This window comes from Eschrichtius robustus, chromosome 7 (assembly GCF_028021215.1).
Source record: "Eschrichtius robustus isolate mEscRob2 chromosome 7, mEscRob2.pri, whole genome shotgun sequence".
Classification (NCBI taxonomy): domain Eukaryota; kingdom Metazoa; phylum Chordata; class Mammalia; order Artiodactyla; family Eschrichtiidae; genus Eschrichtius; species Eschrichtius robustus.
Window position 1 is genome coordinate 79,765,399 of NC_090830.1, and position 25,719 is coordinate 79,791,117.

The window sequence follows — 25,719 nt, forward strand, 5'->3', positions numbered from 1 at the left end:
GGGGGCTGAAGACAAAGTAGGTTTGGGTTCTTTTCCTTGGAGGTGGCCCTAGTGGTGGCGGTGGAAGCTGGGCGTCCCCAGAGGGCCACGTGGATGTGGGCAGCTGTCCCCAGGGGTGGGGGAGGATCATTTCTGCCTCTCTCAGTTGCCCTTTTGGCCAAGTGCAGCTGCCCCATTAGGCACCAAGGCACCTGCTGGTCATGAAGACAGAGAGGACGCGTGCCCATACATGCTGTTGGGTCGACACCAGGAAGTCAGGGGGTTTAACCCCTGCCAAATTCTTAGCCAGACTGGGTCACTGGAAACAGCTGTTCACAAAAATGGATCTGGTAGAGGCCCCTGAGTTACTAACCTAATGCCCCCAACCCCTACTTCTCCCAGCCCTGCTAACTTCACACAGGCTGGGCGCCTTCCCCCAGGAACCCCTAGGACTGGGCGGGGTAGGGGCAGAAGAGTAAGGTCATGGAGTCAAGTTGGGCCTAAAGGATTGGAATTCAGATATCTTCAGGGGTCAGGCAGGCAGGGGAGGGGAGGGCGGTAGGGAGCAGTGGGGACTGTGGTGCTCCAGAACTGATGCCCCATCAGGTGTGGCAGCCCCTCAGCTCCCACTCATGTGGCTATGTGGGAAGAAGAGCATATTGTGGCTGGAGCTTCTGATTTTTCAAAAGAGGTTGGAAATCTGGCTTTTAATGTGAAATCTCACAATTTAAAACATTTGGGTTAGACTTTTTTTTTTTTTTTTTTTACGCTCCATGTCAGCCAAACTGAATACATCTTTGATCTTTGTGTCTGACCTGGCCCATAGGACAACTGTTTCTTCTGATTCGGAGCATAGGTCAGAGAAGTTAGGACATAGGAGTGGAGTCTGTCGGGGCCAGAGAGGCCTCACTGGCTGGCTGATCACCCCCAGTCCTCAGGCCCTGTGCCAGGAATCCTCCTCCTACCTTTGGGCCCTTCAGTCCCCTTCCTGCACTTGTGGGCTCTTCCCCGGCAGCTGTGGTTCTCCCAGAGGTGCCTGTGAGCCTCTGTCCAGGGGCTTGCCTTTTTTTGGCTGCACCACATGGCTTGTGGGATCTTAGTTCCCCGACCAGGGATGGAACCTGTGCCCCCTGCAGTGGAAGTGCAGAGTCCTGACCACAGGACCACCAGGGAAGTCCCCAGGGCTTGCCTTCTTTAGGCCTCCTCTCTCCACAGACAAACTTGCAGCCTGGAGTCTGACCACATCTGGGTGAGGTCTGCCGAGCTTTTCACCTAAGACTTCGGAGGGCAATGCTGTGACTCTAGGGGCTCCAGGGGCCGTGGTGGGCCAAGTGGGCTGATGCAGACAGACCATGAATCAGGAGCTTCTGGGGCCCCTCAGATGAGCGGGGCAGGACGGGGGCCACGGCCTGCTCCCGCCTCCCTGTGCTGAGATGCTGCGGAGCTGGCGCTGGCAGTGCCCTGGCCTCTCATGCCTCAGTTTCCTCATCTGGACAGGCCGGATGGGAAGTGACAGCATGGGCTCCGGAGTCCGAGGGACTTGGGTTCAAACATTGGTCCACCACTCACTTTGTGGCTGTGTGAGCTCAGAGTTTCTCAGCTAGAAAAATGGGATGATCCTTCTGTCTTAGCGTTCTGTGCTGTGTAACGAACCACCACGTGCTGAGTGGCTTAAAACAATGCCATTTTTTATCTCGTGGTTCTGTAGGTCAGGAGTCGGGCCAGGCCTGGCTGATCCTCTGCTCAGGGTCTCACCAGCCGGAAGGCACCTCGAATACTTCTGGTGCTTCAGATCACTCTGCCTTCCTTTTCTGCTTTTCAGGGCTCACGTGATTCCAGGGGACCCACCCGGCTAATCCAGGATAATCCCCCCATTTCAAGGTGAGCTGGTTAGTGACCTTAGGTCCATCTGCAAAGTTCCCCTTGCCAACTGAGTTGATGACCGAGAGAGTAACATTGGTGGTAGAGATCATGAGAGAGTGGTCAAATTCTGCCACAAGCTCCAGCCTCTCAGTGTGGTTGTCAGGATGAAGATAACCCTGCCCCGTCCCCCCTCTTTGAGAACCACGGTGTGAGGTTTTTGGTTTGTTTTTATTTTTGTCCGTGCCACGCGGCATGCGGGATCTTAGTTCCCCAACCAGGGATTGAGCCTGGGCCGCCTGCATTGGGAGCGAGGAGTCTTAACCACTGGACCACCAGGGAAGTCACATTAGGTATTTAAATACAGAGGATTCCCTGCTACTGCATAGACAGAATGGGTGGGGGGCATGTTCCTCAGAGCCACCCTCTCAAGAAGCTAGCATTGCCCCCGTTTTCCAGGTGTGCAAACTGAGGTTCCCAGATGTCAGATGACATATAAGTGGCAGAGCCAGGTGTGAACCTGTCCCTGTCTCAGCTTCACATAAGAGTTTGTCATCTCACCACTGGCCCAAGTCCAGAGCTCCTGTATCCCCTGGAAATTCATCGAGTTCTCTTGAGAGGCTTCCACCATGCACCAGAGATTTACCTGTGACCTGACTTCTCTGGTTCAATTCAGGTCCTGGCATTTGGGTGTCTCTGGGAGTCCCCAGTGGATGACTTAGGTGTGTGTTTCATGGTGTCACCTGCTCCTTTCTTCTTCTTCTTCTTTTTTTTTTTTTAATAAATTTATTTATTTGTTTTTATTTTTGGCTGTATTGGGTCTTTGTTGCTGCGCACGGGCTTTCTCTAATTGCGGTGAGCGGCGGCTACTCTTCGTTGTGGTGTGCAGGCTTCTCATTGTGGTGGCTTCTCTTGTTGAGGAGCACAGGCTCTAGGCGCGCGGGCTTCAGTAGTTGTGGCATGTGGGCTCAGTAGTTGTGGCTCACGGGCTCTAGAGCACAGGCTCAGTAGTTGTGGCGCGCGGGCTTAGTTGCTCCGTGGCATGTGGGATCTTCCCGGACCAGGGATCGAACCCGTGTTCCCTGAATTGGCTGGCAGTTTCTTAACCACTGCGCCACCAGGGAAGCCCTGCTCGTTTCTTCTTGATGGGATGGCCAGGGTGCCACTATCACAGCCACCCCAGGGCGTCATCGCTTTTGCCGGACACCTCAGCTGACCCTCAGGAACCGTCAAATGGTCAAGACTTCATGGGGGTCCTTTTGAGAAATAGCAAAGAAAGTCCCCCTGCAGCTCTTCTCTCTCCTCCTTGAGACACTGGCCTGCATTGTGAATCCTTCCTTCCCCAAAAGAAGACAAACACACACATCCCAGCCTCCCTTGCAGGTACCAGACCTGATGCCCGCAATCAGATGCAGTGCACAGGACTCGCATGCCAATGTGGCACGTGCGTCCATGGTTGGAAGGAGAGTGATGCTGTGTCTCATCCAAGCTCTGGCCCTCCCAGAGTCAGCTGTTTGCCGCAGAGTAGAGTTTGCTATTTGCAACAAAGTGGATTCTGTTATTTGCAGCAAAGTGAAGTCTGCTGTTTGCCACAAAGCAGCTTCTAGATTTGCAGTCAGGAGTCCTGCCTGGTACCTGCTCCTCTGTGGGACCGATTCTCCCGCCTCCAGCGCACAGTGTTACCATCCACTGCAGAGCCAACCCCCTCCTTCTGCTTTGCCAACAGGAGCCCGATGTTGTTCAGGCGACAACGTGCCCAGCTCCGGGGGGTGGACTGTGGTCACCCTCAGGCTGTCACAACCCCCCTTCCCCCACACCCCCCCCCCCGGTCCCTTTTTCAAGATATCCAGGGATATCTTGCCAGGGAAAAAGGGGTGCTTCTCAGGACTTTTTATTTCCTGATAATAAGAAATCCCCTCTTCTTGCTTAGCCTTTTCTTGCCCCAAAGAGGGTTGTGTAAAGATGAAATGCTTGGAACTGTAGCAGCCATCTTGTGGCCATGAGGCAACAAGGTTAAGGATTAAAAACAAACAAACAGTGAGGATGGTGATGGTCCTTGAAGACATTATCTAGACATTAAACCACTCCCAGCAACTGTTTGCCTCTAGCCTCCTTGTTATTGAGAAAATGGAGCCCTTTGTGTTTAAGCAATGATTAGCTATTTATTCTTTATTTGAAGTTCAAAGCATTCCTAACTGATACAGGCACTCTAGCAGTGTGGCCTGTGCCCAGGGGTGATTGAGAGTTGGTGCTGAGATAACCCCTTTTGCTTTTTTTCAGGTTGAGTGACAGATTCCACACTGAACTCAAAATCACGCTCTCCAAAGGTGAGGCCTCGTTTTCCTCAGGGGTCAGTTTTCTCCCAGGAGATGCCCTATCCCCCGCCTGACAAGTGGAAATGCCAGTACCGTGCACCCCACCCTTGCCCTGCTGCAGACTCGTGGTGTCTCATCAAGCCTCCCCAGTCCCTGGTGAGGCAGGCATGATCACCCACCCTCTACAGATAGGGGACATCTGGGGTCTCATAGGCAGGATGTGGGGATTGGCTCCAGTTCTGTATGGCACAAAGCCTAGGGTCTCCCCACTCCAAGGAGAGTCTCTCTATTTGCATCAGAGCCAGGGGTGCAGGGGCTTCTGGGACAGTGGATGACCAGACAGGGTGGGAGCTTCTGTGCAGCAAGCTGGGTCCAGGTTGGGGAAGCCCACGACCTCCCAGCATAGCGGTCAGGTTTCTGCTGCAACATTGCTGTGTGGCAGCCCCAAGTCTCAGCAACTTCCAAAATAACCACCTACTTTTCTCGCTGCTGGGTCAGTGGACCAGCTGGGCTATTTCTGCTTGGGGTTGTGGGTCCAGATCATTCTGAGACCAGCAGCTACCTGGGGGTGCTCTTTCCCAGGGGACAGCATGGGAGCAAGAGGCCAACCACACAGGTGCTTTGAAAGCCTCTGCATCAGTCAGGTCTGCTCATGTTCCAGCGGCCCCAACAAATCACTCGGCCAAGCTCCGCATAGGGGGCAAGTGTGTGTACTCTGCCCTCTCTGTGGGGTGGCCCTGTGAGCTCACGTGGAAAAGGGTGTGGCTGTGTAGCCCTATTATGGGTCAGGGAGAGAAGAGTCAGGATCATCAGTTCAATCTACACACAGATCCCAAGGGCCCCTGGGTGTCCCCAAAGCCGTGGGTGCAGAGATCCCCACAGGGCAGGGCCTCAGCAGGGGCAGGAGGGCCAGGGTCCCTGCCTTGTGCCTGAGCTGAAGATTCCCCAGTCTGTTTCTCAGAGGAGGAACTTGGAGCTCTGGGAGTCAGAGTGTCACCTGAGGTCGCAGGGCAACCTCCTGCCTCTGTCCACCTCACTGCCATCCTGAACCCAGGGGGGAGGGAGCAAGGGGTCAGGCTCACCTTCCCTGGGTTCAGCCCAGGGCGCCTACCTCCCTGGGGAGGATGAGCCCCTTTCTTTCATCCCCACGCTCAGCATATGCCCATTTTCCTCCGAGACACCAGGACATGGAGCCTGGAACTCAAGGATTCTGATTGCATTGCATGGGAGACCTCTCAGTGCTTGTTTACTTCTGGTGGCCCCTGAGCTGGCCTGGAGACATATTTTGTTTGCCTCGATCAGTATTTTGTTTATTCGAATGGAGCCAACACTAAACAATCAGAAAATTTCACAAAGAATTCAGATTTGATTTCCATTTCTTTTGAAAGAGCAGCAGATTTGACAACACTGGGCCAATTTTGCTGCAGGGCAGGTTGGCTGGTGCTGTGTGGTGCCTCCCCCTATCCCCCACAGGTCATGTGCCCTTGCCCCAGTCCCCACCACTCCCTGCTGCCTCAAACCCAAAGAGGTTCCCTCATATTCCACATTGGTCTTTGAGCTGCTGGCGCATGAGCTGTAACCTCTGGTTTAATCCACTCCCCAGAGGCCCAGAGAGGAGAGACACCTGCCCAGGGTACACAGCCCATCTCAGGCTTTTGTTTCTCTTTCTCGCTTCCTGAGTAAGAACTTCACCTGGATTCCAAAGAGCAATCCCTCTTGTGGGCTCCAAACAAGGAGCCCGGACTCTGCCGCCCACCCCAAGCAAAACTGTTCATGTCATGGTTGAAACTCAGAACACCTCTGGCGTTGCTACCCTGAGAGCACAGCCACTTTGAGGGGAAAATCTAGACTGAGATGAGCTTTGGGAGATGTTACAGGGACCCAGGTCCCTGAGTTACATAGGGAATCCCCCTAGATCTATAAAAATGAAATACTAATGGCTGATATTTATATAGAAATTACTGTGTGTCAGTCACTTCAATTACTGTGTGTCAGTATAGCAATTACTGTGTGTCAATTAAACTTCATATTAACTCACTTAATCCTCACGTAAACCTTGTAAGGGGGAAGGTACCATTTTTATCCCCATTTTACAGGTGAAGAAGCTGCAGCACAGAGAGGTTAAGCAACATTCCTAAATTTGCACAGCTTATAAGTGGTAGAGTTGGGATTTGAACCCAGGTTCTCTGGTTTCAGGGCTTATAGTTCTTAACCACTGACATATCCTAGAGGAAATACCTACTGAGGTGGCCACTTTTCCTGTAATAACTCATTTCACCCTTGGACTTGCCCAACAAGGTAAGGTTGAGGTTGGCTGTGAGAGACAGAAAAATCCAAAAAAGAAGTTGGTTTCTACTTTATACAGATGTAACTTGGAGGTTGTATGGAGGCTCCAGGGTCAACTGAGACTCAGGCTTCTCCTCTGCTGTGCTGCCATCCTCATCATGTGGTGTCTTCTCATTGAACAGGATGACTGCTTGAGTTCCAGCCATCACACCTTCAACCCAGTTTTTAGGAAGAAGAAAGGGACAAAATAGAACTAACCTCCTTCCTGTAAGGACACTTCTTGAAAGTTTCATAAGATATTCTACTTGCATCCCTTTGAGCAGCACTTAGTCACATGACCACACTTTGGCCTGGAAATAGTCTTTATTCTAGAGGGTTATATGTTCAATGGAAAAATCAGTTCTATCATTAAATTTAAAAGGGAGAATGGATACTGGGAACATTCAGCATCATCACTGTGTTTTTTACAGATAAAGAAACTGAAGCTCAGAGAGGTGAATGACCTTCTGGCGGTCACACAGCCAGGAAGAGGTGGAGCCTGGATCTTCTGCCCCTGGGCCCTTTGGAGCAGGTGGGCTCCAAAGATATACTCTGCCGATTTCCTAAGGGGTGAGGAGGGCTGTGGATATGTGCATAACCCCCTCTCCAGGCCCCAGGAACACCCAGTGCCCAGATCCTGCCAGCCAGGCAACCTTGTGCCTGCAAGCCCTGGCAGCCTGTCCGGGCCCAGATCCATCACCCCGGCACCAACCATGCCCTGGGCCTGACTCCATCCATCCCTCTAATGCCGCATCGACTGTGCTTGGGCACGTTCCTGAGGCGGCCTCAAGAGCGCTGAATAATTCAGTTCTGCGTAATGGGATAATGAATTTACTGACAACCCAGCGTGGTCTCGTTACTTACATTTCAAGAAATACTGACTCCCTAGGCCTGCTCTGCAGGCTGGAGACGTACACGTGCCAAGAAACTGTTGCCTTTACTTGCCTCGTGGGGTTCAGGCTTGACTGAATGGAGACCCTACTTTGGTCTCACTGATTCTTAAACTGCTTCGGCTAGTGGGGAGCCTGGGGGTAGGGGGACTGCCTGGTTGGAACTTTGGGGCGAGGTGGAAGTGGAATCTCAGACGCTTGGACATGCAGAGCTGGAAAGGACCCCTTGGTCCTGCATACCCATTTTACGAACCGGGAAACTGAGGTTGTGGCAGGGACGGGCCTCTGCTCCTGCACACTGTGTTCTGTGGCTGGGAACGCCGGGATGCCTCGGAACTCTGGGGAGGAGACCTGCTTGTTTTCCTTCTAACCCGCTGTTTTCCCCGTCCCCCCAGCTGCTGAAGGGTTGCTGCTAATGACTCCCAGCTGCCCCTTCGCTGGAGGCGAGCCCTCAGCCAAACGAGAGGCGTCCCCCGGAAGGCCAGCCCACCCTGCTTTCCTTTCCCGAACTGGGAAGATGATGGCTGATGACCGGCTGATGTGGTGCAAAAGGCCACCCCACCCTGCTTTCCTTTCCGGAACTGGGAAGATGATGGCTGATGACCGGCTGATGTGGTGCAAAAGGCCACCCCAAGCCTCAAGGTAGGACAAACTCTGTGATGCTATTAGGGGTCCAATATCCTTGGTGGGACTGCGGCTTGACCCTAGCTGAGACTGCATTCTGGCTTAGCTTTTACCCCTTCCCTATCCTGCTTCCCTCACTCCCTCTCTCCTCAGGGCCTTCCCCCACCCCATAAATCATCTGAATGGGAATCCCTGACTCAGGCTCTGCTTCTGGGGAACGCTCCTGAGACAGCTGCGTTTCCTGGTCTGAGCCCTCCTTTCCGAGGACTCCTCCCAGAGCACTAAGAAAGGCTCAGGGCCGGGAATCCTTGCCGCTGGCTCTGCTGTGTGATGGTGAGGAAATCACTTCTCCACCCTGAGCCTCAGTTTCCCCTTTTGTATGGCTGGGGTTGGGAGAGCCTCTCTCAGGTCCCTTCCAGCTCTGAAGGTCTGTGATATGACCTGAGGTGCCAGGAAGCCTTCTCCTTTCTTAACTAGCGCCCCATGTGCATGGAGTCCTACCATCGGGGACTTTTCTCTGAAGGCTTTTTCAAAATGCAAAAGCATCTGAGATGAGAATGAGTTTCACGTTAGGTGATCATGCTGCAGGGCAGACTCTCTAAAGGTGGGATCCTTGGGTCACCTGAATCCATCACCTGAAGGGGACTGCCTGGTTAGAACTTTGGGGCGAGGTGGAAGTGGAATCTCAGAAGCTTGGACAGGCAGAGCTGGAAAGGACCCCTTGGTCCTGCATACCCATTTTACGAGCCGGGAAACTGAGGTTGTGGCAAGGACGGGCCTCTACTCCTGCACACTGTGTTCTGTGGCTGAGAACGCCGGGGATGCCTCCGGGCTCTGGGGAGGATACCTGCTTGTTTACCTTCTAACTCGCTGGTTTTCCCTGTCCGCCAGCTGCTGGAGGATTGCTGCTAATGACTCCCAGCTGCCCCTTTGCTGGAGACGAGCCCTCAGCCAAATGAGAGGCGTCCCCCGGAAGGCCGGCCCACCCTGCCTTCCCTGACTTGGGCAGACTGCAGCCAATGACCGGCTGATGTGGTGCAAAAAGGCCACTACTGGGGACTACCCTTGAGTCCTACCATTGGGAACTTTTCTCTGAAGGCTTTTTCAAGATGCAAAAGCATCTGAGATGAGAATGAGTTTCACATTAGGTGATCATGCTGCAGGGCAGACTCTCTTAAGGTGGGATCCTTGGATCACCTGAATCTATCACCTGAAGGGTGCTTATTATTAATATTTCCCTTCCCTTCTTCGTATTTCTTTGAATGTGGTATGTGATGTCTGGAGCTGCAGCAGCTATCTTTCAGTCATGAGGAAACAGCATGAGATGTAAACAATAAGCTAAGGAGAGTGAAGCAGAAATATAGAAAGAAACTGATTTTCAATGGCATTTCTGAATCATTGCACAAAAACTGAAAACTACCTGTAGAATCTCAGTATGTGAAATAATTGTCTTTATTGCTCAAGCAAGTCCTGGTTGAATTTTCTGTTATTTGCAGCCCAAAGCATTCCAAACAAATCAACAGTCTGTATCTCACGGAATCATAATAATAGTCTTTTAAAAATTTTATTTATTTATTTATTTATTATTTTTGGCTGCGTTGTGTCTTCATTGCTGCGCGTGGGCTTTCTCTAGTTGCGGCGCGTGGGGGCTACTTCTCATTGCGGTGGCTTCTCTTGCTGCAGAGCACGGGCTCTAGGCATGCAGGCTTCAGTAGTTGGGGCACACAGGCTCAGTAGCTGGGGCACACAGGCTTAGTTGCTCCGCGGCATGTGGGATCTTCCCAGACCAAGGCTTGAACCCGTGTCCCCAGCATTGGCAGGCGGATTCTTAACCACTGCGCCACCAGGGAAGTCCATAATAACCGTCTTTTAAAGTAGGGATTATTATTATTGGCTCAGAGAGGTTAAGTGACATAGCTAAGGTCACACAGCTGACAAAGGGCAGCATCCTTTTGGGCTGGAGCTTTCAGGTTGGGAGGAATTTTGATTATTGATGAAAATTTAATTCCTGTCTCTGTTGTGTGTGTTCTATTGTAATCTAACCACTGGGAATAATCTCCTTCCTTCTCCATTCTTGTCTTTGGTCGTTCTCTCCCTATCCATCCCACCCTAGGTCTCAGCTTAGAGACTCGACAAAGGTCCCTTGTGAGGTGGGGAGAAGGAGGTGGCAGGTAGCCACCGTCCATTCCTTCATGGAGTTTTCCAGATGAGTGTGGCCACATTCTGGTACCAAGGACGAGTGGAAGGCTGAGCCCGTTTTGGAGTGATTCTGGCCCCTAAGCAGCCCTAGACTCCTGTGTGGGGGTTACAGTGAAAGACGGAAAGAACGCAGACAGAAACAGACAGACAGAGGGATGGAAGGAGAGGGAGAGAGAGGCAGAAGTTGAGGAGGAGGAGGGCAAGAGGAAGGGAGAAGAGGAGAAGGACAGGTCTTAGAGATAAACGTTGAGACAAACGTGACAGTGAACCTCAAGTCAGACACAAGCTAGTCCATCACCCTGCCCCCGCCCCCGTGCCGCAGCTGCAGCCTCTTCACTGTGTAATGGAGTAGACTGGGGCACCAGCCTCGCAGGGAGGTCGGCAGGGACGGATGGCTCAGCACGGACCTGGAGCAGGCGCTCCGCCAGCGGGTGCTTCTGCCCCACCCAGACTGGTCTGATGGTTTGGTTGCTGCTCTGAAGGTGGAGGGAAGATGATGTGACCTCAGGTGAACCTTTGTCTCACCTCTTCTGGAGAGCAGTGGCCTCTTGGAGAAAGGGGAGCAGCGTTTGTGTGTATGTGTATGTGTGTCCCAGACTAGGTGCTTTCAGGTTATCAGAAGGCTGTGTATTTTGCTTGACGGGAAAGTGGCCTCCTGGACTAACAACAATACCAGAAACGCATTTGCCTCCTGACCAAGAGGGTGGGGTGGGGGAAGATTTTTAAGGAGCCGTCAGAAGGAAGGGAATTGGGGAGCCACAGCTGGGGTTAGCTGGGGGGAGAGTCACTGCTCCAGACCCCGAGACTGAGCTCCCAAACCTCGGGGGTGGATGTGTGTGTGGGGAGCCCTCTCTGAGGGGCCTCCCGTCTGCCCCAGATTAGTGAGGAAGGCAGGGACAGAAATGGCCCCAGACTAAGGACGAAAAGAAGGATCTCTGAGTGGCGGGGTGGAGGGGGCATGAATTGGGAGATTGGGATTGACATGTATACACTAATATGTATAAGATAACTATTAAGAACCTGCTGTAAAAAAAAATAAATAAAATAAAACTCTAAAACCAAAGTATTCATAAAAAAAAAAAAAAAAAGAAGGATCTCTGTCAGGAAAACAAAGCACCTGTGGGTGGTGGGCAGCGAGGAGCCCAGGGATCGCCTTTGTGTGAGCCCAGGGTGCTCTCTGGGCAGAGTCTGACCTCCAGGGCCTGGCGTGGATCCTCAGCTGAATGAGTGAGCCCTGGGCTCCGCCAGGCCTGGAGGCTGTGAGCAAGGATGAAGGGAGCGGTACTCCAGCATCAGCTGGGGGCTCAGGGCTGGGGCAGGAGGGGGTGGCTCCCTGGCTCACGCCCTACTCACCTGGCTAACTCCTCATGCCTGTCAGGGAGGCAGGCAGTGCTGTCTCCCCCAGGCCCGATGTGCCCCTGACTGAGCCAGGGCAGCGGCTTAAAAATGTGACTGAATCCTTAGACCCTCCTCTCATCAGGAGGTGGGGGTCTGTGTCCCCTCGCCCTGAACTGGGGCGAGCCTCCTTGAACAGAATGTGATGGAAGCGATGTTCTCTGACTTCTGAGCCTGGTTAGAAAAGGCCAGGTAGCATCTCCCAGGTTCTCTTGGGAACTTGCTCTGGGAGCTGTCAGCTGCCCTGTAAGAAGTCCATCTCTGCGGAGGCCGCCTTGTGCAGGGATCACAAAGAGTGAGAGAGATGCCTGAGGGGCCCCAACTCATCCATCCCCAGCTGTTTGAGTCTCCCCTGCCCCAGATATCAGACATGTGCATAAGGAAGCCTTTGAGATGACCCTAGTCGCAGCCACCAAATGCCTGCAATGCATGACAGACCCAGAGTGAGAGCTGCCTGCAGTCCAGGCGACCTCCGGATTCATGAGTGGAAGACAAGATCATATATGAGTTTCCTAGGGCTGCCTAGGTAACAAATGGCCACAAACTGGGCAAAACAACAAAAATTTATTCTCTCAGAGTTCTGGAGGCTAGGGTCCAAAATCGAGGTATTGGCTTGTTCCTTGTGAGGGCTCTGAGGGAGAATCTGTTCCCTGCCTGTCTCCTAGCTTCTGGTGGTTGTAGGCAGTGCTTGGCTTTCCTTGGCCTGTAGGTGCATCACTCTGGCCTCTGCCTCCATCTTCGCATTGTGTTCTTGCTGTGTCTCTGTGTCCAAATCTCCCTCTTCTTATAAAGGACACCGTCACATTTGATTAGGGGCACCTGTACTCTGTATTATCTCATCTTGACTAATTACATCTGCAATGACCCTATTTCTCAAATAAGATGACATTCTGAAATACTGAGGGTTAAGACTTTAACATATCTTTTGGGGGGACATAATTCAACCCATGACATATAGTTATCATTTTAAGCCACTATTTTGAAGTGATTCGTTATGTAACAGTAGTTACTCAGAACGTGAGAATTAAAGGATGGCTAGGGAAGCAAGTAAAACATCAGTGGAAATGTAATTTACCAGAACATCCTTCTAGGAGGCTACTGTATGCGGTTGGGATAATTGATTTTCTAAGTAGCTTGGGGTCGGTTCTGGATCCTCCCCACAAAAGATGGATGTTCCAGCAACAACATGTGCTTGAATAATAACAGACAGCTTCCCTAAAGCCTTCTAATGTGGGAAAAGAGCTTGAGTTTCGCTTTGTATTCCTCCCCCTTAAATAAGTGTTGAATATTTACTTAAAGAGAATCAATGTGATTATTAGAGTGTTCCTGGCCTCCATATATCTCAGCATGGCCTTGTTTACTAACACCTACCCCGTCAGAGCACTGATTAACCGTGGGCTACAGTTGCCTGGTTAAGTGTCTGGTTTCTCCATAGACTGGAAGCAACCCTAAGAGCAGGGACAGGCTATGTCTTGTTCTCTCCTGAATCCCCAGCACAGTTCTTGGCACATAGTAAGTGCTTAATAGTTAGTCTCTGAAAACATGGATGTTGGAAAAGGAGCAAAGGGACTTAAAATCTATATGATGATGAAAGGTATACAAATATATCAGCTACAGAACATCTAAGGATGCTAGAAAAAAATATTTTTGAAATTTGAAATTTGAAATTCTTTTCTGTTAATGGAAGAGCCTATAGGCAAATAAGGGAATTATGAGAGGCCAGGAACAAATTGGAAACATCAGTCCAGGGAAGTAAAGACTGCTGGACACCCTGAGGACTTCTACCTTGTTGGGCAGCCTACAACTTCCACACCTTGAGCTTCTGTGGCACAAGAAACACAAGGAAGAAGCAAGGGATGATAAACATGATCAGGAAGATTTGAAAAAGAACCAGACAGAGTTTCTAGGAATTTAAATATATCACATACGAAATTTAAAACTCAATGGAACAGTTAAATAGAATAGACACTGCTGGAGAGGGAATTAGTAAACAGGAAGATAGATTTGAAAAATTATACATAATGCAGTACAGAAAGAAAAATGAAACTATGAAGAAGGGGTTAAGAGACATGGAGAGTGGAATGAAAAGCTCTAATATATGTCTAATCAGATTTTTGGAAAGTGATTATAGGAATAATGGGAGAGAGGTATTATTCAAAGAGATAGCAGCTGAGAATTTTCTATGATTATTAAAAAATATGAATCTTCAGATTCAGGAATTCCAGTGAATCCCAAAAAGGGTAAATAAAAAGAAGTCCATACATAGATATGTCATAATCAAATTAAAGAATATCAAAAACAAGTAGAAAAAAAAAAAAAGACAAGTAGAAGATCTTAAAAATACCCAACAGGAAAAAACTTTGTTGTTCACAACTTCTCTAATTAGAAGAAATTAGACTAATGGTGATTAGTTATAATAGTATGAATAGTAACAATGAAAAACAGAATAACGATGACTTTAAAGGGCTTTTAAAATTCACACCAACTAGGGACTGTATACCCCAGTCCCTAATAAGACTGAAATAATTTCTTAAAAGATAATTTATCTTTTAAGGATAAATGTAGATCCTAAGTATGTACTAAAGAAAATTGAAAACATATATTCATACAAAAACTTGTACACAAATGTTTATTGCAGCATTATTTATAATAGTGAAAAAGTGGAAACAACCTAAATATCCGCCAACTTATGAATGGATAAACAAAATGTGGTATATCCATACAGTAGAGTGTTACTTGCCATAAAAAGGAATGAAGTTCTGATCCATGCAACAACATAGATGAACCTTGAAAACATTATGCTAAGCAAAAGAAGTCAGACACAAAAGTTCACAAATTGTATGATTTCATTTATATAAAACGTCCAGAATAGGCAAATCGATAGAGACAGAAGGTAGATTCGTGGTTGCCAGAGGCTGGAGTGACATGTGTGGAATGGGGTTTCTTATAAGTACACTAAAACCACTGAACTGTACACTTTCAAAGGGTGAATTTTATAGTATGTGAATCATATCTCAATAAAAATGCAAAAAATAAGAATAAGGGTAGAAATAAGGACGTTTTCACTTACAGGCTATACCTTGGAGATGTTGCAGGTTCGGTTCCAGGCCACTACGATAAAGCGAATATTGCAATAAAGCAAGTCACAGAAAGTTTTTTGTTTCCCAGTGCATATAAAAGTTATGTTTTGGGAATTCCCTGGCGGTCCAGTGGGTAGGACTCGGCACTTTCACTGCTGAGGGCCTAGGTTCAATCCCTGGTTGGGGAACTAAGATCCCACAAACTGCGTGTCGTGGCCAAAAAAAAAAAAAAAAAAAAAAAAGTTATGTTTACACTATACTATGTTCTGTTAAGTGTGCAATAACATTATGTCAAAAAAGTGTACATAGCTTAATTAAAAAATATTTATTGCTAAAAAATGCTAACCATCTTCTGAGCCTTCAATGAGTTGTAGTAGTAAGTTGTAGAGATCACTGATCACAGATAACCATAGCAAATATAATAATAGTGAAAAAGTTTTAAATATTGTAAGAATTACCAAAATGTGACACAGAGTGATGAAGTGAGCAAATGCTGTTGGAAAAATGGCACAGATAGACTTGCTTGACGCAGGGTTGACACAAACCTTCAATTTGTAAAAAAAACACAGTAATGAAGCACAATAAAATGAAGCTCAATAAAAGGTATGTCTGTTTACTATAACTGAGAGAATTTATAAACAACAGACCCCCATTCAAGGAGTTTCTGAAGGATGAGCTTGAGAAGAAAAATGATCTGAGGAAAAAAGTCTCAGATACCAGAAGTGATGATGAATTGAGAAATAATAAAAATATGGGTAAATCTAAACAAACACACTGATTGTCCAAAACAATGTCTGTCCTGTGAGGTTAAACAGGAGATGGAACTAAAAGCCTGGACCGTAATTATAATAAATGGAATTAAAGCTTTCAAAGCACTTTGCATTGTTCAGGAGAAGGGTAAGATATTGATTAACTTTAGACTAAGTTAAGTTAGGTAATAATTTCAAAATGCTAAGTCACCAATAAAAAAAAAATAATAGAACGCCTATCCTCTACACAGTAGAAGGGGGAGAAATGGGATGAGTAAAAAACCTCAATTCAAAACAATGCAACAAAGAAGATGAAAATAAATCCTTAGGAAGCAGGACATATTAAAATAAAAACAAAACAAAAACAAGATCATAGAAATAAAGTCAAATATATTTGTAAGCTCTATAAATATATATAGAATGAACTCTCCAGTTAAAATTATATACTCTCAGATTGGATTGAAAAAAGAATAGCCAAATGCTGCTTACATGAGACACGTCTAAAAGAGATAAAAAATCGTAAGTAAAACAGTGAAAAAAAATCAGAAAAATACTAACCAAAGGAAAATTAGCATAGTTATATTACTATCGGACAAAATAGAATTTAAGGCAAAAAGGCATCATTAGAGATATAGAGGGTCAATGTATGAAATTTAAATTTACCAGGAGAAAATAGTAGTTCTAAATTCATGGACACCTAATAATGTAAGTCCCTTATCAGATATATGACTTGAAAATATTTTTTTCCCATTCTGTGGGTTGTCTTTTCACTTTATTGATGGTGTCCATAGAAGCACAAAAGTTTTCAATTTTAAGTTCAATTTATCAATTTTTTTCTCTTTTTTCTCATGCTTTTAGGGTCATATCTAAGAATACTTTGCCAAATCCAAGATCACAAAGATTTAACCCTATGTTTTCTTGTAAGAGTTTTATAGTTTTAGCTCTTACATTTAGGTCTTTGATCCATTTTGAGTTAATTTTTGTGTATGGTGTGAGGTAGGGTTCAACTTCATTCTTTTGCATGTGGATATCCAGTTGTCCTGGCATCATTTGTTGAAAAGACTATCTTTTCTCCATTGAATGGTCTTTATACCCTTGTCTTTACACCCTTGTCAAAAGTCAGTTGACCATAGATATATGGGTATATCTGTACTTTCAATTTTAGTTCACTGATCTATATATCTATCCTAGTGCCAGTACCACACTAGCTTGATTACTGTTGCTTTGTAGCAAATTTTGAAATCAGGAAGTGTAAGTCGTCCTTCTTTATTCTTCTTTTTCAAGATTGTTTTGGCTATTCCTGGTCCCTTGTAATTCCATGTAAATTTTAGAATCAGCCTGCCAGTTTTACAAAGAAGTAGCTGGGATTCTGACAGGGATTGCGTTGAATCTGTATTCAAGTCTCACATCTCTCTGCAAAGTGAGCATATCTCCAATCAGCTGGTCCACGAGAGTAGGACCAAAGGACATTCCTGACCAAGCTGGTCTGGTGTGCCCCCATGTATGTGTCCTCAAGAAGCTATGTTCAGTGTGGGTATCCCTGGGACTGAATGCGTGCAGTAGGAGTGTAAATGACTGAAATAGGAACCCAACTCTTCAAGACCTTTCCGAGGTTGTCCTCATGACTGTAGTAACGGATGATCTTAGGTTGGGTCCCCCAAGAAGCAGACCTTGAGGCGAGGATTCGCGTGAAAGTAGTTTTGTGGGAGATGGTCTCAGGAAGTTCTGGAAGGGGAGTGAGGAAGGTGTCCAAGGAGCGGAGAGAAGTCAGGAGTGTGTGCCTAAATGAGCAGGTCGTTGCTATGGGCATCTGGGGCTCCATCCCGCTGAGGACCTCTGTGAGAGGGTAGAGAACAGGGTTTCTCAGCCTCAGCACTGTTGACATTTTGGGCTGAATAATTATTGGTTGTGGGGTGCTGTCCTGGGTGTTGTTGGATGTTTAGCAGCATCCTGGCCTCTACCAGATGCCAGTAGCAACCATCCAACCAAAATGTCTCCAGATATTGCTGAATGTCCCCTGGGGGTGCAAAATTGTACCTGGTTGAGAATCACTGGTATAGATGTGTCTCAGAATTGTCCCATCCAAGAGGGGAGAAGGTAGGGGGGATATATACACCAACTCCCAGTCATCGTTGTTAAGGCTGCTTCTGAAGGTGTCATCAAATCCCTGCACTTCTGGCCTGTCCTGAGGGTCTCCCGAATCCTAGGCCAGAGAAAGCTCTCAGGCAGCAGAGAAACTGCCCATAGTGAGAAGCCTCCAGCATGCGTGGAAATAACGAGGGCTGCAGGGATGTGGGCCCCCACAGTGCAGCTACCTGGATTATGCTGTGTGAGGCTTTGGAGACCCCAGCTCCTTCCCAGATCTGCAGCTTGGCCTGGACTTCCACGTTCCTGGGGCTTTGCGGGTTCCACAGCATCACTGTGTTGAAACCAACCCACCCCCGAGCAAGGCTTTAGCACCTCAGCTCACTTCCTAGTCTCTGCATCTGTCACTGCTCCTGCAGGATGAGGAAAGATGACTTGCGAAGACTGATAGACAGAAATGACCTAAGTGATGTTTCCCCAGGTGGAAGGCACTGGTGGGAAAGTTGCTCACAGAATTCCCCTCCTCTTCCTGTCTCAGCTCCTTGCACCCACTAGAGACGCTAAGGATGTTCTCCATTTTCAGTATGCTGTGTGACTTTGGGCAATCACACCTCCTCTCTGGGCCTCAGTCTTCCTTCTATAAAAAACACGGGTCTGCTGGGGGTGGACCAGATGACCTTGAAATGTCCTTCCATCTCGAGTGGCTGCTGAGAGCCCTGGGAGGCGGTGGGGAGTCACCAGGCAGCCAGAGCCTGGGGGCCGGCCAGAAAATGTGACAGCTCGGCCCCCAGTGGTGTTGCTGGCCTCTGATCTCCACTGTGTGCCCGATACTCTGGGTCTGGTCACAGCCCATTGCGGCCCCTCGCTCACTCAGGAACATCTGCTACAGCATTTACCACGTTAATAGATTAGCTTTGAGAATCGGGCAGGTGTTTTCCACCCAAGCCAGAAAACATCAAAATCAGATTGCTCTCCAAGACTTTCCGCCCAGGCAATCGAGTTAGAATGACTCGTACCGTCTAACAGATAATAAAACACACATAACATTTGCTTTAAGGTACAGGCAGGGGTATTTTGTCCCATGCTTAGGAGAAACAAAAACTCACTCTATTTGGGAATAGGGTAATTGAATACAGATGGGAGGAGGTAAATGAAAGAATTTAGCAAATATCTCAGTGGAATAGCTAATGGGAATGAGACAGAATAGGAAATTAAAAATTATTCGAAGCAGATGGACCATTCTTTGAGTTTTTAAAAATTTATTAGGGCCGCGAAAAAATGTGTCTGTTTATTTTCTACGGCCATGAAATTAATGACTTGGTGAGTTTTGCTTGTGCAATTTTATGACTGCCATGTCATCTGTCATAATTTGGGGGCTGTTTGATATAGATTTATGAATGTCCCCACCCCCGCACCCCTCCCTGATTTATTGGCGTGGGTCAGACATGAATTAGGCTGTCCCCTATCAAGGGAACAACGCCAATGGCAGCGTAACCCCACAGGCCCTGGGTGGGGGGCCTTGGGGGATTCTCAGCCCAGAGGTGAGTGGAAAAGCCATGGAGGGGCTGTGGGAAAGGGGTAGGCCTGACCTGGCTGAACTTCCTCTGCAAGGATGACCCCAGCCTGCCCGGGCTGGGGAGGAGGTGTTGGGAAGGGGTTTCTTGCAAACTATGGGGAGCAGGAAGCCAGCCCGGGCTGCTTGTGCTGGGCTGGGAGTGAGGTGAGGGCTGTTGCTGCTGCTTCAGCCCAGCCCAAGGGCCACCTGGCTTCCTGTCCCTTTAGCCCCCATAGCTGGGCTCATCTGCCTCCAGACCTGAAGCTCAAGGAAGGAGAAGAAAACTCACAAATTGGGAATCTGTGTGCCTGGCTACATGCTGGGGGCTTACGTGCATCCTCTAGATGGTGGTTAAAATAGGGCTTTACAACCAGCAGATTTGGGTCCAGTTTCGCTCTGATTCTTCCCAGCTGTGTGGCTTTGGGCTGGTTACTACCCTCTCTGAACTTCTTTCCTCCTCTGTAAAGTGAGAATAGAAATGCCTAATGGAAGGGATGTTTTGAGGCTCAAAGGAGATAATGTAACATCCCAGCACATAGCAAAGTGCTGGTAAATGGTAACTCTTATTATTATTAATAAGCATCTTGAGGTGGATATAATTATTTCCACCTGACAGATGGGGACACGGAGGCTCAGAGAGGTTAAGTGATCTGTCTGGGGTCACACGGTTAAAGGGATGGAGCTGGGCTTTCCGCATGGATTTGCTCTTTCTTCCATAACTCTGACACCCAGCCTATTCTGAACTGAGAAACTCCAGACCCCTGGGGGCACAGTTCAGGGCTACGGACTCATGACTGTGTTCTCTGCTTCCTCTGCCTGGGCCTGGCCTATTCCCTGCCTGGCCTAGGTGTCCACTACAAACTTAGTCCTGGTGGTCAGTCCCTTCTGCTGCTCGGGCTCCCTATGGGAACAGAGAGCCTCTTCTACACCCCATCGCTGGGGTAGCTGGGCACCTTGTCTAGGTGTGGGTGGGAGAGTCTGTCCATCCTCAGGACCAGGCGCATCCCAATCCCTTACCTCCCTCCCCCGACGCAGCTCCCGGAGGGCGCTGCAATGAGTGGAGCTCGAGGGCCCCTCAGGCTAGGGAGTTCTCTAAGGGCAAATCCCTGCCCTGGCCTGATGTCACGGTATGTGGTGTGTGGCCTCTGGACAGGCTGCGGGTAGCTTTGAGTCCCACCTGAGCTCTCTTCTCTTTAGCCCCACCTGTTCCCAAAGTCCAGGCCCTTTCATGCCTCTCTCAGCACCTCCAAATTACTAACAGTAATAACTCCTATTTCCCGAGCACCTGTGAAGGGCTGGGCACTGTGCAAAGTGACTTGTTCATGCAGTCAGCCATTTATTCCTCCTTGTTTCAATATTTATTGAGTGATTTCTGTGTGCCTGGCACTGTCCCAGCACTGGGGATACAGCAAAGAATAAAACAGATATGGTCCCTGCCCTCACTGAACTTACATTCCAGTAGGGAATATAGGCATTCGGTAAACATATTACTCTCTAATGTGTTAGGTAGACGTAAGGGCTTTGAAGAAAATTAAAGCAGGGTAAAAGATAGGAAAGGAGGTGGTGGGCGATGAGTGGTAGTAAGTGGTGGTGTCTGTTTTTTTTTTTTTTTTTTTCTTTAATGTGTACACTTTATTGAACTGGTCTCAAGTCAGTGTACAGGTAAGCCCTGTCTACCTCTGCACCTCAACCCGCTCCCAGGGGAACCAAGAGCCTTCATACATCTCAGGTTGGGGGACAAAAAGGGGGGCCACGATGGCTGACCATTCAAAATAAAACAAACAAAAAGAACAAGTATTAAAGCAAAGATTAAAAAAAAAATTTTGGAGTACATAATTTCCGCAAAAGCAGTGCTATCACCCTCCCCTGTGTGGACTCGGGCGAGGACTGGCCCTTCTCCTCAGGGAGAAGCGGGGCACCTTTTGGGAAGGCAAGGGACTTCCTGTAACAATGCATCTCACGATATTTGGAATGACTATTAAAAAAAAAAAAGAACAATGTACAATCAAAGACCTCGGCTACCTTGTAGAACTTTGGGGATGCTACATCCAACCAACTGCTGTCACCTTCACCGTTCCGGTTCTTAAATCCTGAGTCAAGCGCGCACACACACACACACACACACACACATACACACACAAATCAAAAAAGACAAAAAAAAAAAAACCCACCAGATAAAGCCATGCCAGTCTCATCTCGTTTTCTGCACGAGTTAAGTTTTGTCAAGAAAAGGGTGTAACACAGCTAACCGTCCACCTAGAAGCATTTGCGGTGGACGATGGAGGGGCCAGACTCATCGTACTCCTGCTTGCTGATGCGCATCTGCTGGAAGGTGGACGGTGAGGCCAGGATGGAGCCGCCGATCCATGCAGAGTACTTGCGCTCAGGGGGAGCGATGATCTTGATTCTTCATTGTGCTGGGAGCCAGGGCGGTGATCTCCTTCTGCATCCTGTCGGTGATGCCTGGGTGCATGATGGTCCCACCAGACAGCACCGCGTTGGCATAGAGGTCCTTGCGGATGTCGACGTCACACTTCACGATGGAATTGAAGGTAGTTTCGTGGATGTCATAGGATTCCATGCCCGGGAAGGAAGGCCGGAAGAGACCCTCAGGGCAGTGGAACCGCCCATTGCCAATGGTGATGACCTGACCATCGGGCGGCTCGTAGCTCTTCTCCAGGGAGGAGCTGGAGGCCGCGGTGGCCATCTCCTGCTTGAAGTCCAGGGCGACGTAGCAGAGCTTCTCCTTGATGTCATGAACGATTTCCCGCTCGGCCGTGGTGGCGAAGCTGTAGCCACGCTCCGTGAGGATCTTCATGAGGTAGTCCGTCAGGTCCCCGCCAGCCAGATCCAGACGCAGGATGGCGTGGGGGAGGGCGTACCCCTAGTAGATGGGCACCGTGTGCGTGACCCTGTCACTGGAGTCCATCACGATGCCAGTGGTGCGGCCAGAGGTGTACAGGGATAGCACAGCCTGGATGGCCACGTACATGGCTGGGGTGTTGAAGGTCTTGAACATGATCTGGGTCATCTTCTCACGGTTGGCCTTGGGGTTCAGGGGGGCCTCAGTCAGCAGCACGGGGTGCTCCTCGGGGGCCACACGCAGCTCGTTGTAGAAGGTGTGGTGCCATATGTCCTCCGTGTCCTCCCAGCTGGTGACGATGCCCTGCTCGATGGTGTACTTGAGGGTCAGGATGCCTCTCTTGCTCTGGGCCTCATCACCCACATAGGAGTCCTTCTGGCCCGTGCCCACCGTCACGCCCTGGTGCCGGGGTGCCCCCACGATGGAGGGGAAGACAGTCCGGGAGAATCGTCGCCCGCGAAGCTGGCCTCGCACATGCCAGAGCCGTGGTCGACCAGGAGTGCAGCAATAGCGTCATCCTTAGCGAACTGTGGGGAGAACAGGACCAGGAGCCGGGGGTCGGGTGGGCCGCCCTCGCCCTCGCCCTCCCCACTTCCCTGGTGTCTGTTTTAGATAGGCTGGTCTAGGAAGGCCTCTCTGACATGGTAACATTTTTTTAATATATAATTTTATTTATTTATGTATTTTTAAAATTTTATTTATTTATTTTACTTTTGGCTGCATTGGGTCTCCGTTGCTGCACAGGGGCTTTCTTTAGTTGCGCTGAGCGGGAGCTACTCTTCCTTGCAGTGTGCGGGCTTCTCGTTGCGGTGGCTTCTCTTGTTGCGGACCATGGGCTCTAGGGTGCAGGCTTCAGTAGTTGCAGTACGCGGGCTTGTAGTTGCGGTTCGCGGGCTCTAGGGCGCAGGCTCAGTAGGTGTGGCTCACGGGATTAATTGCTCCGTGGCATGTGGGATCCTCCTGGACCAGGGCTTGAACCCATGTCCCCTGCATTGGCAGGCGGATTCTTTTTTTTTTTTTTTTTTAATGTCTGAAACATTTATATTAACATATTTCCATACATATTTCCATACAAATACAAATATAAGATTTTTAGAAATTTCATGTAATGTCTGAAACATTTATATTAACATATTTCCATACAAATAACCCAATGAAAGTTTAGTATTAGTTGTTTTGTTTGTTTTTTTATACTGCAGGTTCTTATTAGGCATCAATTTTATACACATCAGTGTATACATGTCAATCCCAATCGCCCAATTCAGCACACCACCATCCCCACCTCACCACAGTTTTCCCCCCTTGGTGTCCATATGTCCATTCTCTACGTCTGTGTCTCAACTTCTGCCCTGCAAACTGGCTCATCTGTACCATTTTTCTAGGTTCCACATACATGCATTAATATACGATATTTGTTTTTCTCTTTCTGACTTACTTCACTCTGTATGACAGTCTCTAGATCCATCCACGTCTCAACAAATGACTCAATTTCGTTCCTTTTTATGGCTGAGTAATATTCCATTGTATATATGTACCACAACTTCTTTATCCATTCGTCTGCTGATGGGCATTTAGGTTGCTTCCATGACCTGGCTATTGTAAATAGTGCTGCAATGAACATTTGGGTGGCAGGCGGATTCTTAACCACTGTGCCACCAGGGAAGCCCTGTGGTGACATTTTGAGCTGAGACCGGAAGGAAGTGAGCTATGCATATGGATATTCAGGGGGAGACTTTCCAGGTATAGAGAATAGCAAGGGCAAAGGCCCTGAGGTGGGAGGATGGTTGGAGGGTCTGGGAAAAAGCAAGAAAGCCAGAGCAGAATAAATGAGGAGGAAAGTGATTTTAAAGTCCATTATCTCATTTGAACCCTACCACAGTTCCCCAAGGTGGGCATTATTAACCATAGTTTTACTGATGGGGATACTGAGACTCAGAGAGGTCAGGTCACTTGGCCAAAGTCACACAGCAGAGAAAGCTTCCAGCCCTGCGCCTCTGTGAATTTTTCCTGCTGTACCACATTACTTCTCTGGACACTACAATTGGGTGGCACTGCAGAGTGGGACCAAGGATCCAGAGAGAGGGTGAGAGCTGGAGAAAACTGCAAGGTGGTTTACAGTTCCTGAGATGTCTGGAAGGTGTGGCTCTGAGTGCAGGCAGGGCTTGCTCCTGTGGCCAGGAGGCCCATGGCAGCCCGAGCTGTAAGGCTTCTTTAAGGCCGAAGCGCTGGGCTGTGACAGGGCAAGATGGATGAGAGCACTGGGCTTAGTACCCGACTGAATTTCCTGAGCAGTTTTCATCCAGATGGTCTGGGAGAATAAGGTTTAAGAAGATTGATTCCCTGGGAAGGGAGGACAGGAAGGAGAAAGGGCTCCTGGCCTGTCTGCTCCCAGTGGAAACGTCTCTTGTCTTTGAATAAAGGAAACTACTGCTTTGAAAGGTGTGACTGGACGGGCTTAGTGGCTCGTGTGATTTGCAGGCCTCAGGAGTGGGGCAGGAGGCCAGGAAAGGGGGTGGTGATGGCTTTCCCGCCTGGGAGGAGGGCAGAGGGGGAGGCGCCCCTCCTTCTGGGCAGGGGAACCTGCATCCCGTGCAGTGCTAGGAGTCCACTCGGGTGCAGTCTCCTCAGCCCTGCCTGGATTTCTCCATCCCCTGCTTCCTCTTTCGCCTCTGAATGACTTCAGGTCTCCTGTTGACCCCAAGTGCTCACAGCTTCATGCCTCCAGGTCTCTTCTCATGCTGAGCCTGGGCTTGGAAGGCCACCATTCTGTGGTGGGGCGGCCAGTGAGGTGGCACTTATTGTGTGTGTGTGTCGGGGGATAAATGATACAGGGAACTGGCATCATGGCAGGAAAACTGGCATGAAAGTTGCAGAAACCTTCTGGGAGAGAAAGGAGCAAGACTTGAAGGTATTCAGAACTTTGGGAGCGTGTATGTGAAATGCTGTGAATGTTCTGAAACTAACTTGGTGATGGTTGTACGTTTTTGTGACTTGACCAAAAACCATTGAATTGAACACTTACAGCGGATGTATTGTGGGATGTGTGAGTTGTATCTCAATAAAGTAATTATTAAAACAACACCAAAAAGACTCAGTGGCAGGGAAGGCTATTGAGGTCCCTGAGATAAAAATCATCGTGGGACAGGCTTGGGACCGGTGGGTCGGCTGGTGGCAGGGGAGGTGGCTTTGCGTGGGGCAGAGAAGGCAGCAGAGACTGAAATCTGCCTCAGTCCAGTTGTTCTGGTTTGTGTCCTGGGATTTTGTGTGTAGCAAATTATTTTTTTTAATATAGTTTTAGAAAATTTCAAACAGACGAAGATACCAAAGGATTCATTAAGAAAATGTCAAATGGAACATTTTAAATATCCCAAAAGTCAATAGTATAATGAACTCTTGTGTACCCATCATCCGACTTCAACAATTATCAACTCATGGCCATTTTTTTTTTCATTCACATCCCTGTTCACTTCTGCCCTTTCCAGCTTATATTGAAGCAAATCCCACACATCATATTTCATCTGAAAATAGCATTATTATACCTAAAAGAATTAATAGTAATTCCTTAAGATCATCAAATATCCAGTCATTATCCAGATTTCCAAATGCTCCATTAATGTCTTATTTTTTTAAATTTTAGTTTGTCTGAGTCAGGATCTAAATAAGGCCACACACTGTGATTAGTTGATATATCTCTGAGTCTTTTTTAATTTTTTAAAATAAATTTATTTATTTATTTATTTATGGCTGTCTTGGGTCTTGGTTGCTGTGCACGGGCTTTCTCTAGCTGCAGCGAGCGGGGG

The 25,719-nt window shown here is 48.4% G+C and overlaps 1 pseudogene; it reads right to left on the reverse strand.

Annotated features, from left to right (window-relative positions):
* Nucleotides 1-21,312: 21,312 nt before the first annotated feature.
* Nucleotides 21,313-22,395, reverse strand: LOC137767654 (actin, cytoplasmic 2-like; annotated as a pseudogene).
* Nucleotides 22,396-25,719: the final 3,324 nt, after the last annotated feature.